Source organism: Nicotiana tabacum, chromosome 16 (genome assembly GCF_000715075.1).
Source record: "Nicotiana tabacum cultivar K326 chromosome 16, ASM71507v2, whole genome shotgun sequence".
NCBI classification, from domain to species: Eukaryota; Viridiplantae; Streptophyta; class Magnoliopsida; order Solanales; family Solanaceae; genus Nicotiana; species Nicotiana tabacum.
Window position 1 is genome coordinate 161,253,403 of NC_134095.1, and position 12,855 is coordinate 161,266,257.

Here is a 12,855-nt window from a genome sequence, read left to right on the forward strand (position 1 = left end):
TCTGTTGGCACTTATGCTCCGAAAAAAAGTTGAATGATGCACTTAATTGAATACTCTTTATTTACCCAAAAAAATAAAGATTAATTCCTACCTAATATTTTTTTTAATAGTGCAATCATATTTTAAAAATCCTAAATTCACATGGACCCGTCCTATTGAAAGACTGGTCAATAATCAGAGGAGTACAGTGTAGCAAGAATAATTGAACTCCAATTAAGTTGAATAATAATAACAATTTTAAAATGGAATAGGTAGGGAACTCCATTTCTAGACAATAGGCCAACTTACTCGAATTGTCTTATTCGGAAGAGATGTACTCAGTGTGAATATTATATTACACGTTGTCGCGTTTCATAAAACACGTTGTTTTTATGCTCTATAACAATAAGAAGTATAATAAATGAACATTTCTACCGTTACATATTCCTTATATATAGCATATTGAGCCTTGGGAAATTTACTATACAGTGTAAAAAAGCGCTAACTTCACTGCAGAGACATGAAGAGCAGCAGGATCAGAGTTCTGTTTGAATCCCTCATATCATGTGGAAAACCTGCCAAAGGTAAGAGTTGAAAGACCATAATCTTGTTTTTATGGATTTTATTATGAAAATTATTACTGCTTTTTTTTCCTTCTTTCCTTGAGTCGAGGGTCTATCGGAAGTAGTTTTTTTATTTTCACAATGTAGGAATACGGTTTGCGTACACTCTACCTCCAGGTCTTAGAGACGGATCTAGAATATTTATAACATGGGTGCATCACTAAAAAAAAGGAGAAAAAAAATTATTAAGTGAGAATTGATTCATGCTCCTTTAGGTAAAAATTTATGCATTCAACCAAGAATACCATTTAGCCTCTTTAGAATATGAGTGTCGAACAGATAATATTAAATCAATTCTAGCAAATATGTACATAAAATGCCTAGTTTGGTGAATAGACTATGGATTCACGTTCCCATAAAATAGACTATAAATCGGCCCCTCCAAACTGACTAATAGGATTACACTAGATTTGTTATTGTTGTTATTGATTTATCAGTGATGATGATTCACACACCAACCAAAGGCAGCGGTAGTTGATTTATTAGTGATGATTATACATAAAATGTTGAATCCCCTTAACGCGAGGAAAAAAAGGTTCAAAGGTTGATTTTAGTCACAAATTTAAATCTCAACTATGACATTCTAGTATTTTCTTTAAATCTCCTTATATAAATCTTGGTTCCGCACTGTATATCCTAACTTGTTATCGTTGTATTGTGAACTGATTTGGGTATATATTACTTCAGTATTGTCTGAACCAGAAAATGAGAATGGCCAAAGACCAGTAGTGGAAATAGAGGAATCAGAAATTACACAAGCCCAAGAAGTAGTGGTAGTAATAGATGATCCAGGAAATGCTGCACGAGGACAAGAGCAGGTGGTGAAAGATCATGAACCGGAAAATGCACAAGGCCAGAAAATGGTAGCAAAACATGAACCAAAAAACGCAAAACAACTACAGCATAAGTTTGTGAAAGATCATGAACCAGAAAAAGGAGGGGTGTATGTAATGGAATATAGAAAACTTATAATTACACATCGAAAAATAGCAATACATGCACGACGATCAGAACCTCCACCCAAACGAAAATATCGTGGTCCTCAGACTGGTTGAACTAATATAATCTCGGAAATTCCTTTTTTTATGCTTTATTTCGTATTTGGTCATCCTTCTATTCTCAATTTAAATTCTAGCTTATCAATATGAGATGGGTAGATTAATGACTTTGTGTAAGTAATTTTTAATTTCTTTCATATGTTGTCAATAATGGAAATGGTAACAGTTTTTCTGCAATCAGCATTGCGGCATGTGGGAAAAAACATGAAGAATTAACCCAAATAGCCGTTCAGCCAATCGCTTAAACTAAAAATAGCTAGAGGTATAATATATGCATAAGTTATATATTATATGTGTATAATTACGTATGATCAATATATAAACGATGTATATGACTAGAAAAAGCAAACAATGAATAAGACCGGCTATTTATATAAAAATCCCAAAAAAAACATTAATCTTGTTAGTCCTATCCGTCTTAATCCAATCCATTTTGACTGAAGCAAATTTTGAATAGGATGAGCCATTCATTTCTAAGCATATTACATTAAAAACTAGGCAAATAAAATAGGGTCAACAACACATAAAATTAGCACACATGCACGAAGCACATGTGGGTAGTTTAATATTTATTATTTCAAAATGATAAAAATCAAATAAAACATTCTAGCCGAAGGTTACTATTTTTAACTATTATTTTTTTCTTGATAACTTCTTTTTTACCCTTGTATAGTAAGCTAATAGCAGCGAGTAAACATTATCTAATAAGATTGTTTTGCAGGGAAAAAGAGTGAACAATATATATATATATATATATATATATATATATATATATATATATATATATATATATATATATATATATGTTCACATGAATTAGATCTAATTAATTAATTAACGAACAATTTTAAAAGAAAAAATCAAGTAGGTAGAGAACTCCATTTCCAGTCAATAATCCAACGTATTACAAATGTCTTATTCGAAAGAGATGTATTCATGTGAATATTTTAGTACTACCGTGCTGTGACGTTGCCTAGGATTCTCCAGATTATTAATTTACAAAGCCACATGGTTCTTAACAGCTTAGTTTGGATTATTATTACATATTGTATTATATCGTATTGTTACTTTAAATACTAATATATTTTTTTATTTAAATTTTATTGTATTGTATCGTTAAATTCATCATTACATAAAATATTCCACTTCATATAACGATCAATTTAGTGTGGTCGCATAGTTACCTTGTCTTTTCTCTCATCTTATTAAATAATTTTGTATACGGGTAAAACCAGAGGTAACCTATACGGGGTCAAACGAAACAAAGGAATGATTATATGATGTCGGAATCAAAGCTGGAACGCCTCGTACTAAGGTCTGAACGGAGTGGTCGCCCCCGGGCTTGATAAGACATTACTTCTCCGATCCCGAAACGAGCTCCGAGACCCCGGAAGCCACGATAACGGTTACCCATGACGAACAGAGCGCCGCGATATCCGCACCCCATCGGATATCATGGCGCAGATCTCGGCCCGTATCCATAGCGGATTAGTGAACAACGAAAAGGAAAACTTATTACCTTTCTTAGAATTGTAATAGGGGTGAAACTCTCTTATTATATAAAGGGGGTAGTCTTTATTGAATGGACACATTGTAATAAGCATATCAAAGCAATACAATTTCATTTTAACTGCTTTCTAACTATAGCCAAATTGTTGTTTTACCTTCCGTCGTTCATTCTCTATTGGCTCCGAACCGAGGGTCCGATCGAGGGTAAAACTATTGTCCAACCCAAGTTCCAACTAGGCCATATCATTACAACTAGTTTGATTATTCGTTTTATCTTTCATTCATTTATCTAACATCCTCAATTACTTGTATTGAATCAATCCACATATCCTTAAAATCGCGTATAAATTTAATTGTTATCCATTTTAAGGGTAAACAATTTGGCGCACACCGTGGGGCTAAGTATAATAGTGGTGGTTCGATACAAATCTCCATAACACATTCTATTTTACACTTGTTCTTTAAGGTCTCAATTTCAGGTCAGCTTAAAAATGTCAAATTTTAATTCCGCTCACTTGAACGTTGAGGATGGGTTTGGCCATCATGGAGAAAACAACAATCTGATGCCTAGAAATGAGGTGCCCTTGCGATCCCAATAGGGTCCCAGTCGTAGACCCAGTTGATGCTAACTCACATGTGGCCATCGACGCCAGCCTTCCTACCGACCCCAAAAATAGTGTTCGCGGAGGAGCCCGACCAATAGCTCAAAGAGCACCCGAAGGCGAATGTGACAGGGTCAGTCTACGATTGATCTTCGAAATGCTGCAGGCTCAGCAGGCGGCGATAGCGCAACTGCAAAACCAAAATCTCGCCCCTAACAAAGTTGAGCCCGAACCGCCCAAGGAAAATACTCAAAGAAATTAGCAGAACACTAAAAGGCAGGGCAAAGCTGAGTCCGGTGTCAGTCATGAAGTAATGAAAATGTTAGAGGCATTAATGAAACGAGTGGAATCTAGTAAAAATAAAATCGCGGGACACGACAAGAAGGTAGAGACATATAATTCTCGTGTTGATCAAATCCCAGGAGCACCTAAAATATTGAAGAGCCTGGACTCCAAGAAATTTGTCCAAAAGCCTTTCCCTCCGAGCGCGACACCAAAACCAATCCCGAAGAAGTTTTGTATGCCGATATTCCAAAAATATAATGGAACCGTGGATCCAAATGAGCATGTGACCTCCTATACATGCGCTATCAAAGGCAACGACTTGGAAGACGATGAAGAGTCAATGCTATTAAAGAAGTTTAGGGAAACTTTGTCAAACGGAGCGATGATATAGTACCACAACTTACCCCCAAATTCCATTGATTCATTTGCTATGCTTGTAGATGCTTTTGTGAAGGCTCATGCCGGGGTCATCAAGGTCGAGACTAGAAAATCGGACCTTCTCAAGGTTAAGCGAAGGGACAACGAGATACTCAGGGAGTTTGTGTCGAGGTTTCAAATGGAACGGATAGACCTACCTCCGGTTGCGGATGATTGGGCTGTTCAAGCATTTGCTCAGGGACTTAACGCCCAAAGCTCCTTCACTTTGCATCAACTGAAACAAAACTTGGTCGAAACCCGGTGGTAACTTGGGCCAACGTCCACAACAACTACCAGTCAAAAATTTGAGTCGAGGATGACCAATTCGGAGCCCCTTCCAGGTCCGTTTATCCCATCAGAACCGTTGACAGGCATAAGAGAATCGGCAATCATGAATCAAGGATGGTTCGAGATCGATATCAACCACACAGTGCAAATCGAAGGGGAAATGTGTCTGTCGCAACTCTACAAGAAACCAAAAGAGAAGTAATTGAGAGCCCAACAACCGAGGCCTGATGAGCAAAAGTGGCTTCAACAGGCTGCACGTGGGATGGGAAGTTCCAAGATTGTCAGAGTATAACTTCAACTTTGACGCAGCAAGCATCATATCGGCTATTGGACGCATCGAGGAAACCAAGTGGCCTCAAGCATTGCAATTTGACCCTACCCAGAGAGATCCTAACCTAATGTGTAATCATCATAGAACTCATGGACACAAGACTGAGGACTACCGATAACTGGGGGAAGAAGTTTCACGATCGTTTAATAACGGGCATCTCTGGGAATTCCTGAGTGATCGAGTCAAAAAACACTTCAGAAACAATGACTCCAACAAACAGGATGACCAAGAAGACCTTCAATACATCATCAACATGATCATTAGAGGGGTCAATGTCCCTCAAAGGCCTATGATAAAACTCACAAAAGTATCGATCATGAGGGAGAAGCGCACCCGAGATTATATCACGGAGGGAGCCATTTCGTTCAGCGACGAGGATGCCGAGGGCATCATGCAGCCTCATAATAGTGCACTGGTAATATACGTAATTATAACCAAATCATGAGTTAAGCCTGTGTTGATTAATCCAGGTAGCTCGACCAACATCATCAGATCGAGGGTCGTAGAAATGTTGGGACTACAAGATCAAGTAGTGTTGGCGGTCCGTATGTTGCACGAATTTAACATGGCTTGCAAAAATACTAAAGGAGAAATAACTTAGCTAGTAAATTACTGCCGGGACGATTCAGCATACCAAATTCTACATGATCGTAGGGGACATGAGGTGTAACGCCTTATTCGGAAGGCCTTGGGTTCACAATATGAGGGCATTACCCTCGACGTTACACTAGGTACTAAAGTTCCCAGACCTGGAGGAATCAAGACGGTTTACGAAGAGCAGTTGGCCGCAAAAGAAATGTTCGTAGTTGACAAGGTGATCTCGGTGCCCATGCTCTTGATATCAAAGAACACGGAGCTGACTAGGAAGGAAGAAACTAAATAGCAATCACCAATATTAGCCCGGACTGAACCAGAAGAGCGAGGAGCAGGCGAGGATGATGATTATGGAGTCCCTAGGTCGTTTATCGCTCCTAATGATTCTGATACCACCAAATCAATGGTCGAGGAGCTGGAGCAAGTTATATTGATCGAACACTTGCCTGATCGAAAGGTATACCTTGGGACGGGGTTTACTCCCGAGCTCAGGAAAAAACTCATTGAATTCCTTATAGCTAACATAGATTGTTTCGCTTGGTCCCATCTTGATATAACAGGGATCCCGTCAGAGGTGACCACTCATAAGCTGAGTTTGGATCCGAAGTTCCATCCGGTTACACAGAAAAGGAGACCACAGTCCAAGGTCAAGCGCACCTTCATCAAGGAAGATGTATCTAAACTCCTTAAAATAGGATCCATTCGGGAAGTTAAGTACTCGGACTGGCTAGCTAACGTAGCGGTAGTACCTAAAAAAGGAAATAAGCTAAGAATGTGTGTAGATTACAAAGACTTGAACAAGGCATGCCCTAAGGATTCTTTTCCTTTGCCTAAAATCGATCGGATGATCGATGCGACGGCCAGACACGAGCTGCTCAGCTTTCACGATGCCTATTCTAGGTACAACCAAATTCGGATGGACCTGGGCGATCAAAAAAAGACTTCCTTTATCACTAAATTCGGAACCTACTGTTATAATTTAATGCCATTCTGATTAAAGAACGCTGGTGCCGTCTATGCCTAGTAAATCGGATGTTCGAAGAACATATAGGAAATTCAATATAAGTTTATATTAACGAAGTGTTATTTAAGTCCCTACGAGTAGAGGACCATTTGAAACATTTACAGGAAACCTTCTACATATTGAAAAAATACAATATGAAGCTGAATCCAGAGAAGTGCACATTCAAGGAAAGTTCCTCGGATTCATGGCATCCAATCGGGGGATCGAGATTAATCCTAACAAGATCAAGGCCATAGAAGACATCACCATAGTGGACAGTGTCAAGGCCGTTCAGAGGCTGAATGGGCATATAGCCGCCCTGGCCTAGTTCATATCAAGGTCCATGGACAAAAGCCATTGGTTCTTCTCACTGTTGAAAAAGAAGAATAATTTTTCCAGGACCCCGGAATGCCAACAAGCTTTGGAAGAACTCAAACGATAGCTTTCGAGTTCGCCACTACTCCACACTCCAAAGGCGGATGAGTAACTGTACCTCTATTTGGTGGTGTCCGAAGTGGTGGTAAGTGGATTTTTGGTCCGGGAAGAGGAAGGTACGAATTTTCCTATTTACTATGTTAGCAGAACTCTAGGCGAGGCCGAAAAAGGGTATCCTCACCTGGAAAAAGTGGCGCTCGCTTTGCTAAGCGCCTCCAGGAAACTAAAACCATACTTTCAATATCACCCTATATGTGTCGTAACCTCTTACCCACTAAGGAACATCATGCACAAGCCCGAGCTCTCGGGACGATTAGCCAAATGGTCCGTCAAAATCAGCAGGTACGACATCGAATATCGACCCCGAACTGCCATAAAATCTCAAATTTTTGCCGACTTCGTGGCCGACTTTACGCTGAACTTAGTGCCTGAATTCGAAAGATAATTATTGTTAGCCTCTGGGACTACCTCGGGGATTCTAACCCTTTTTTCGGATGGCACCTCGAACGCAAAGGAGTTCGAGCTCGGCATCATGATGAAGCCTTCCTACGGGGAATGTAGTTAGGCATTCTATTAGAACTGTGAAATTAGCTAATAATAAGGCCGAGTATGGGGCCATGATTGCAGGTATCGAATTGGCTAAAAGCCTTGGGACCGAGGTGGTCGAAGCTCAGTGCGATTCCCTCCTTATGGTAAATCAAGTAATTGGGATGTTTGAAGTAAAAGAGGAACAAATGCGAAGGTATTTAGATAAGTTACAGGTAATCCTGCATCAATTCAAGGAATGGACCCTATAGCACGTGCCCCGAGATCAAAACCGCGAGGCCGATGCTCTGGCTAACTTGGGGTTCTCGATTGATGACGATGAGTTCAGCTCGGGGATAGTAGTACAACTCACGAAATCGGTAATAGTATAAGGTCACCTGAAGTAAACTCCACGAGTTTAACTTGGGATTGGAGGAACAAGTACATAGATTGCTTGAAGATTGGAAAATTGCCCTCGGATCCTAAAGAATCGAGAGCTCTGCGTACGAAGGCTGCTAGGTTTAGCTTGTCAAAAGGGACTTTATTCAGAAGAACGTTCGACGGCCCACCGGCCATATTCTTGGGGCCGGGAGATACTGAATATGTCTTGAGAGAAGTTCACGAAGGCACTTGCGGGAACCATTCGGGAGTAGAATCTTTGCTTTGGAAATTAATTAGGTTCGGCTACTACTAGATCGACATGGAGAAAGACACGAAGGACTTTGTAAGAAGATGCGACGGCTACCAGAGACATGCACCAGTGATCCATCAACCGGAAGAGCTACTCCATTCGGTCTTATCACCATGGTCGTTCATGAAATAGGGAATGGACATTGTCGGTCCCCTATCGTGGGCACATGGTAAGGCTCAATTCATATTATTCATGATCGATTATTTTTCTAAATGGGTCGAAGCTCATGCGTTCAAGAAAGTCCGGGAAAAAGAAGTCATTGGCTTCATTTGGAACCACATAATATGCCGATTATGGATACTAGCCGAGATCGTATGCGATAATGGGAAATAGTTGGTTGAGGAACTATTACTATCTGAGAAAGTTTGAAAACTTAAAGAAAAAATATGAAGTTTGAAGGAACAAGTTTGAAGGATGAAGAGAAAAGTATAAAGATTTGAAGGTAGGATAAAGATATGGGTAAGAACCGAAGAACAAATATGAAAATTTGAAGATCAAAGATAAAGATATGAAGGTTTGAAAGAGTTAGTAACATCTAGAAAATTTGAAGGTGGAATCTTGGATCGGAAAGTGGAAAAGGAGCAAAGGGTAGAAGCTTTTATAGGGGTAGTACGCGATGTTTCGTATTCGGGAGCGATCATCCGATGGTTGACACGTGTTCAAAGTCAGAACGACATGACTGATGGGACGTTTTGGCTTCTTTGTCCCATCATTTCGGCAAACCTACTCTATGAGAAATGAGGGGACTATCTGTATACAGATAAAACCAGGGGTAACCTATACGGGGTCAAACGAAGCAAAGGCATGATTATACGAGGTCGGAATCAAAGCCGGAACGGCTCGTACTAAGGTCCAAACGGAGTGGTCACCACCAGGCTTGATAAGACATTACTTCTCCGATCCCGAAATGAGCTCCGAGACATCGGAAGACACGATAACGGTTACCCACGACCAATAGAGGGCCAAGATACCCGCACCCCATCGGATATCACCCCGCAGATCTCGACACATATCGGTAGCGGATCAATGATTAACGAAAAAGAATATTTTTTTACCTTTCTTAGAATTTTACTTAGGGTTGAAACTCTCCTACTATTTGGGAGGGAGGGGGATAGTCTTTATTGAATGGACACATTGTAACACGCATATCAAATCAATACAATTTCATTTTTATTGTTCTCTAGCTATAGCAAATTATTGCTTTACCGTTCGTCATTCATTCTCTATTGGCTCCGAACCGAGGGTCCGATTGAGGGCAAAACTGTTGTCCAACCCATGTTCCAGCTGGGCCATAGCATTGGAATTGATTTGATTATTCTTTCATTCATGTATCCAAATATTGTATTTATCAAACAATAAAATACAATTCAATACAATACAATATAATATGATAAGTTATGAAACGATATGTAACAAGCATCCAAACAAGGTGTAAGCATAACTAAGATTGTTTTGGTAGTACAGTGTGAAATGAAATACTAGAATAAAGATCCGTTGCTAGTGTTGGGCTGCAGCCTTTTATTGTTTTGGGCTACATTTCAGTTCTGATAATGCAATTCCTTGTAGAATGAATTGGATAACATTTCTTTGTGCAATATGGAAATGATTGAGGGTGGACTTTCTGAGAGGAAAAACATGCTTGCACACCAAATTCCCCCATGTTCTTGGGAAATTAATGCACTATTACTATTTGTTAAAATTCTTAGCAGAGTCAAAACCCATCTTCATTACAATTGATTTAGCTAGCGTTTTGGCTATAGATCCCAAATTTGTTTTGAAAAATTTAATTTGGGTGAAATTTGGTTTGGAGATAAAAATGTGTTTGGACATACGTTTTCAAAACATATTTCCCAACTTTATTTTGGAAAAACATGTATATAATTCCCAAGTTTTGGGATTTTATCCCAAAATCAGCAATGTGGGTGATTTTGAAATTTGAGGTTTGAGATTTGGGATTTTGCCAAAATATGGACAAAATTTATGGCCTAACATAAATTTTGAAAATAAATCCCAAATTTATTTTGGCAAAATTCATGATCAAACGGGTCCTTAATTAGGATTCAATCATAATGAGTTGACATCACCTTTCAGCTAAAAGTGAAAAACAAGAAAAGACTCACTTCTGGCTTTGGTTGCCCTCTCCTCAAAATCATAAGAATTCCTAAACGCTTTCAGTAAAAGCACATGGACAGTGACATGGTGAAACCAAATCTTCAATTAAAAGATAGCCATTACAACTCAATATTGATAACAAAGAGAGTCTTAAAATATCCTTGACTCCACGAAACAATGTACGGATATATGGGGCGGGTAGAAATCAATTTGGTGGGGTGCCATGTGTCCCAATGAAATAATGTCAGCACATTAAAAAGGGGAGAACACAATATTCCGTTAGTTTTAGACCGAAAGCTAACATTGTAGGTAATTTTGGACAAAAATTGAACGAAAAGTATAAGTAAATCATCTACCAAATGGTGGGGTATTTTTAACTCTTTTCCGAGCAAAGAGAGAAAGCACGATCACTTTGTTCCCATATAGGATTTTGACAATCGCCAGTTCGATCGTTGCAATTTCAAAATTTAAAACCGAAGAGAGATGGCATATTGAAAAAAGTGTGATATATAAGGTAGCTTTTCAAAGGAAGATAAACGAAACAAATGAAAAAAAACTCATTAAAAGGAGAAAAACTATAATAGAGTTCCGTCAAATAGAGGTGTCATCTCACTCTTCTATTTTCCAAAATTATATAAATATAAATATAAATATATATATATATATATATATATATATATAGATTAGATTTGTTTAAGATACGTAATAGTTGAAAGATTGCAAGAAGTACTATAAAGATCTAAATTAAATGGTCACAAATCCAATAGAAATTCTATGGATATGAGTGTTGTTTCACTTCAAATCAATATTTTTTCAAGACAACTGGTAATAAGCATTACACTCTTGGACTTTGGAATAGATATCTAGATCCCAACTAATCATGCTAAATTTTGATTAGCAGTCAACTCTTAACATTTAAATAGTGGAGGTATAAAATAATTTGATTAGGTAGGCTAATTAAATTCATAACCACCACAAGGATATGGTGCGGTGAATGAGACTGTTCTTACCTTAACCAGCGGTCTTGGGTTCGAACCCTGAGTATGAAAAAATTCTTGGTAGAAAGTGCTTTCCCCCAAATATAGCCCTTGCGGCGATTATAGTCGAACTCTAATACGGATAACGAGCACCGGATGAAAAATCAAAAAAATTATAATGATTGTCCAACTGGCCTGGGCCACTTGAAAGACAGATATGTAATCATGTGAATACTATAGCAATAACACGCTATCGACGTGTATGAATTAATAATTTACAAATATGACCTCCAAGCACTATTTGAATAAACTTGATTGATAAACCTTTCAACAACTAATCATTTCAACAATTAATCTCTCATACAGGTAAAGGTAGAGTTTAGGATAAAAATTTACTCGCACTCGATACTTAATTTTGTTGCAATAATAAATAACTATATATATATATATATATATATATATATATATATATAGTTATTTATTTATTTTATATATATTCATACCTTAACTTATGACTTAACCATGACAATTTGGTACATTTAATATTTAACTTCCGTAACTTCCCCGATTTAAATACTATCACATAAAATAGAGAAAATCTCACTTTATAGTAAAAATAGCCAGTTTTTGGACTGGTCATTCAAAAATAGTCATCGTTTACCAAGTCAATGAAAAATAGCCACTATTTTGCTTCAACAGAGACCGGTCCAACATAATATACTGGAGTTCGGTGTACCTGTGTATCAACTCCAGCATATTATGCTGGACCGGTATACTTTGCTGGCTCCAGTATATTATGCTGGACTGGTATACTTGCTGGAACTCCAGTATATTATGTTGGAATTCTAGCATACTTATCCTGGAACTCCAATATAATATGTTGGAGTTCAAGTATAGACGTATTTTTCGAGTTTTGAACAGTATTTTCGCTCAGATTTATGTTTACATAAAAAATAGCTAAATTTCGATTACTTTTGAAACTATGCTATTTTTGAACGACCAGTTGTAAATCTGGCTATTTTTTTAATTTTACTCCACTTTATACCCATTAAGCCTAAACTATTTACCCTTAAATACTCAAACCTAACTATTTACTTTTGAGCAAAAATTATTTATAGCCCTTCGGTGAAAATTGATGACAACGGGTAGCCATAAAATAAAGCATACAATTCATAGCCCAAAACCAATTATAAGGGCTAGCAAGTGAAACCGAGAAAACCAACGGAGACTCTGGCTCCTCAATGCAACCTTCTTTTACACTAAATATTAGTAGTCAAAATATTTAAAATCCCGCCAAAATTCCTTCCAACCTAGTGAAATCAACGTCAAATCCACCCTTTCAACCCAAAAATTTCATTAAACCCAACTGTCTCCTCCATAACCTCCAAAAACCCCTTTTTATCTTTTACAAAAAATTAAAATTTTA

General features: G+C 38.0%; 1 long non-coding RNA gene across 1 annotated transcript; it reads left to right on the top strand.

Moving 5' to 3' along the window:
- Positions 1–420: 420 nt before the first annotated feature.
- LOC107765155 (uncharacterized) lies at positions 421–1,781 on the top strand. Its single transcript, XR_012699858.1, has 2 exons — positions 421–563; positions 1,290–1,781. It is a non-coding gene; the product is annotated as an uncharacterized LOC107765155 (long non-coding RNA).
- Positions 1,782–12,855: the final 11,074 nt, after the last annotated feature.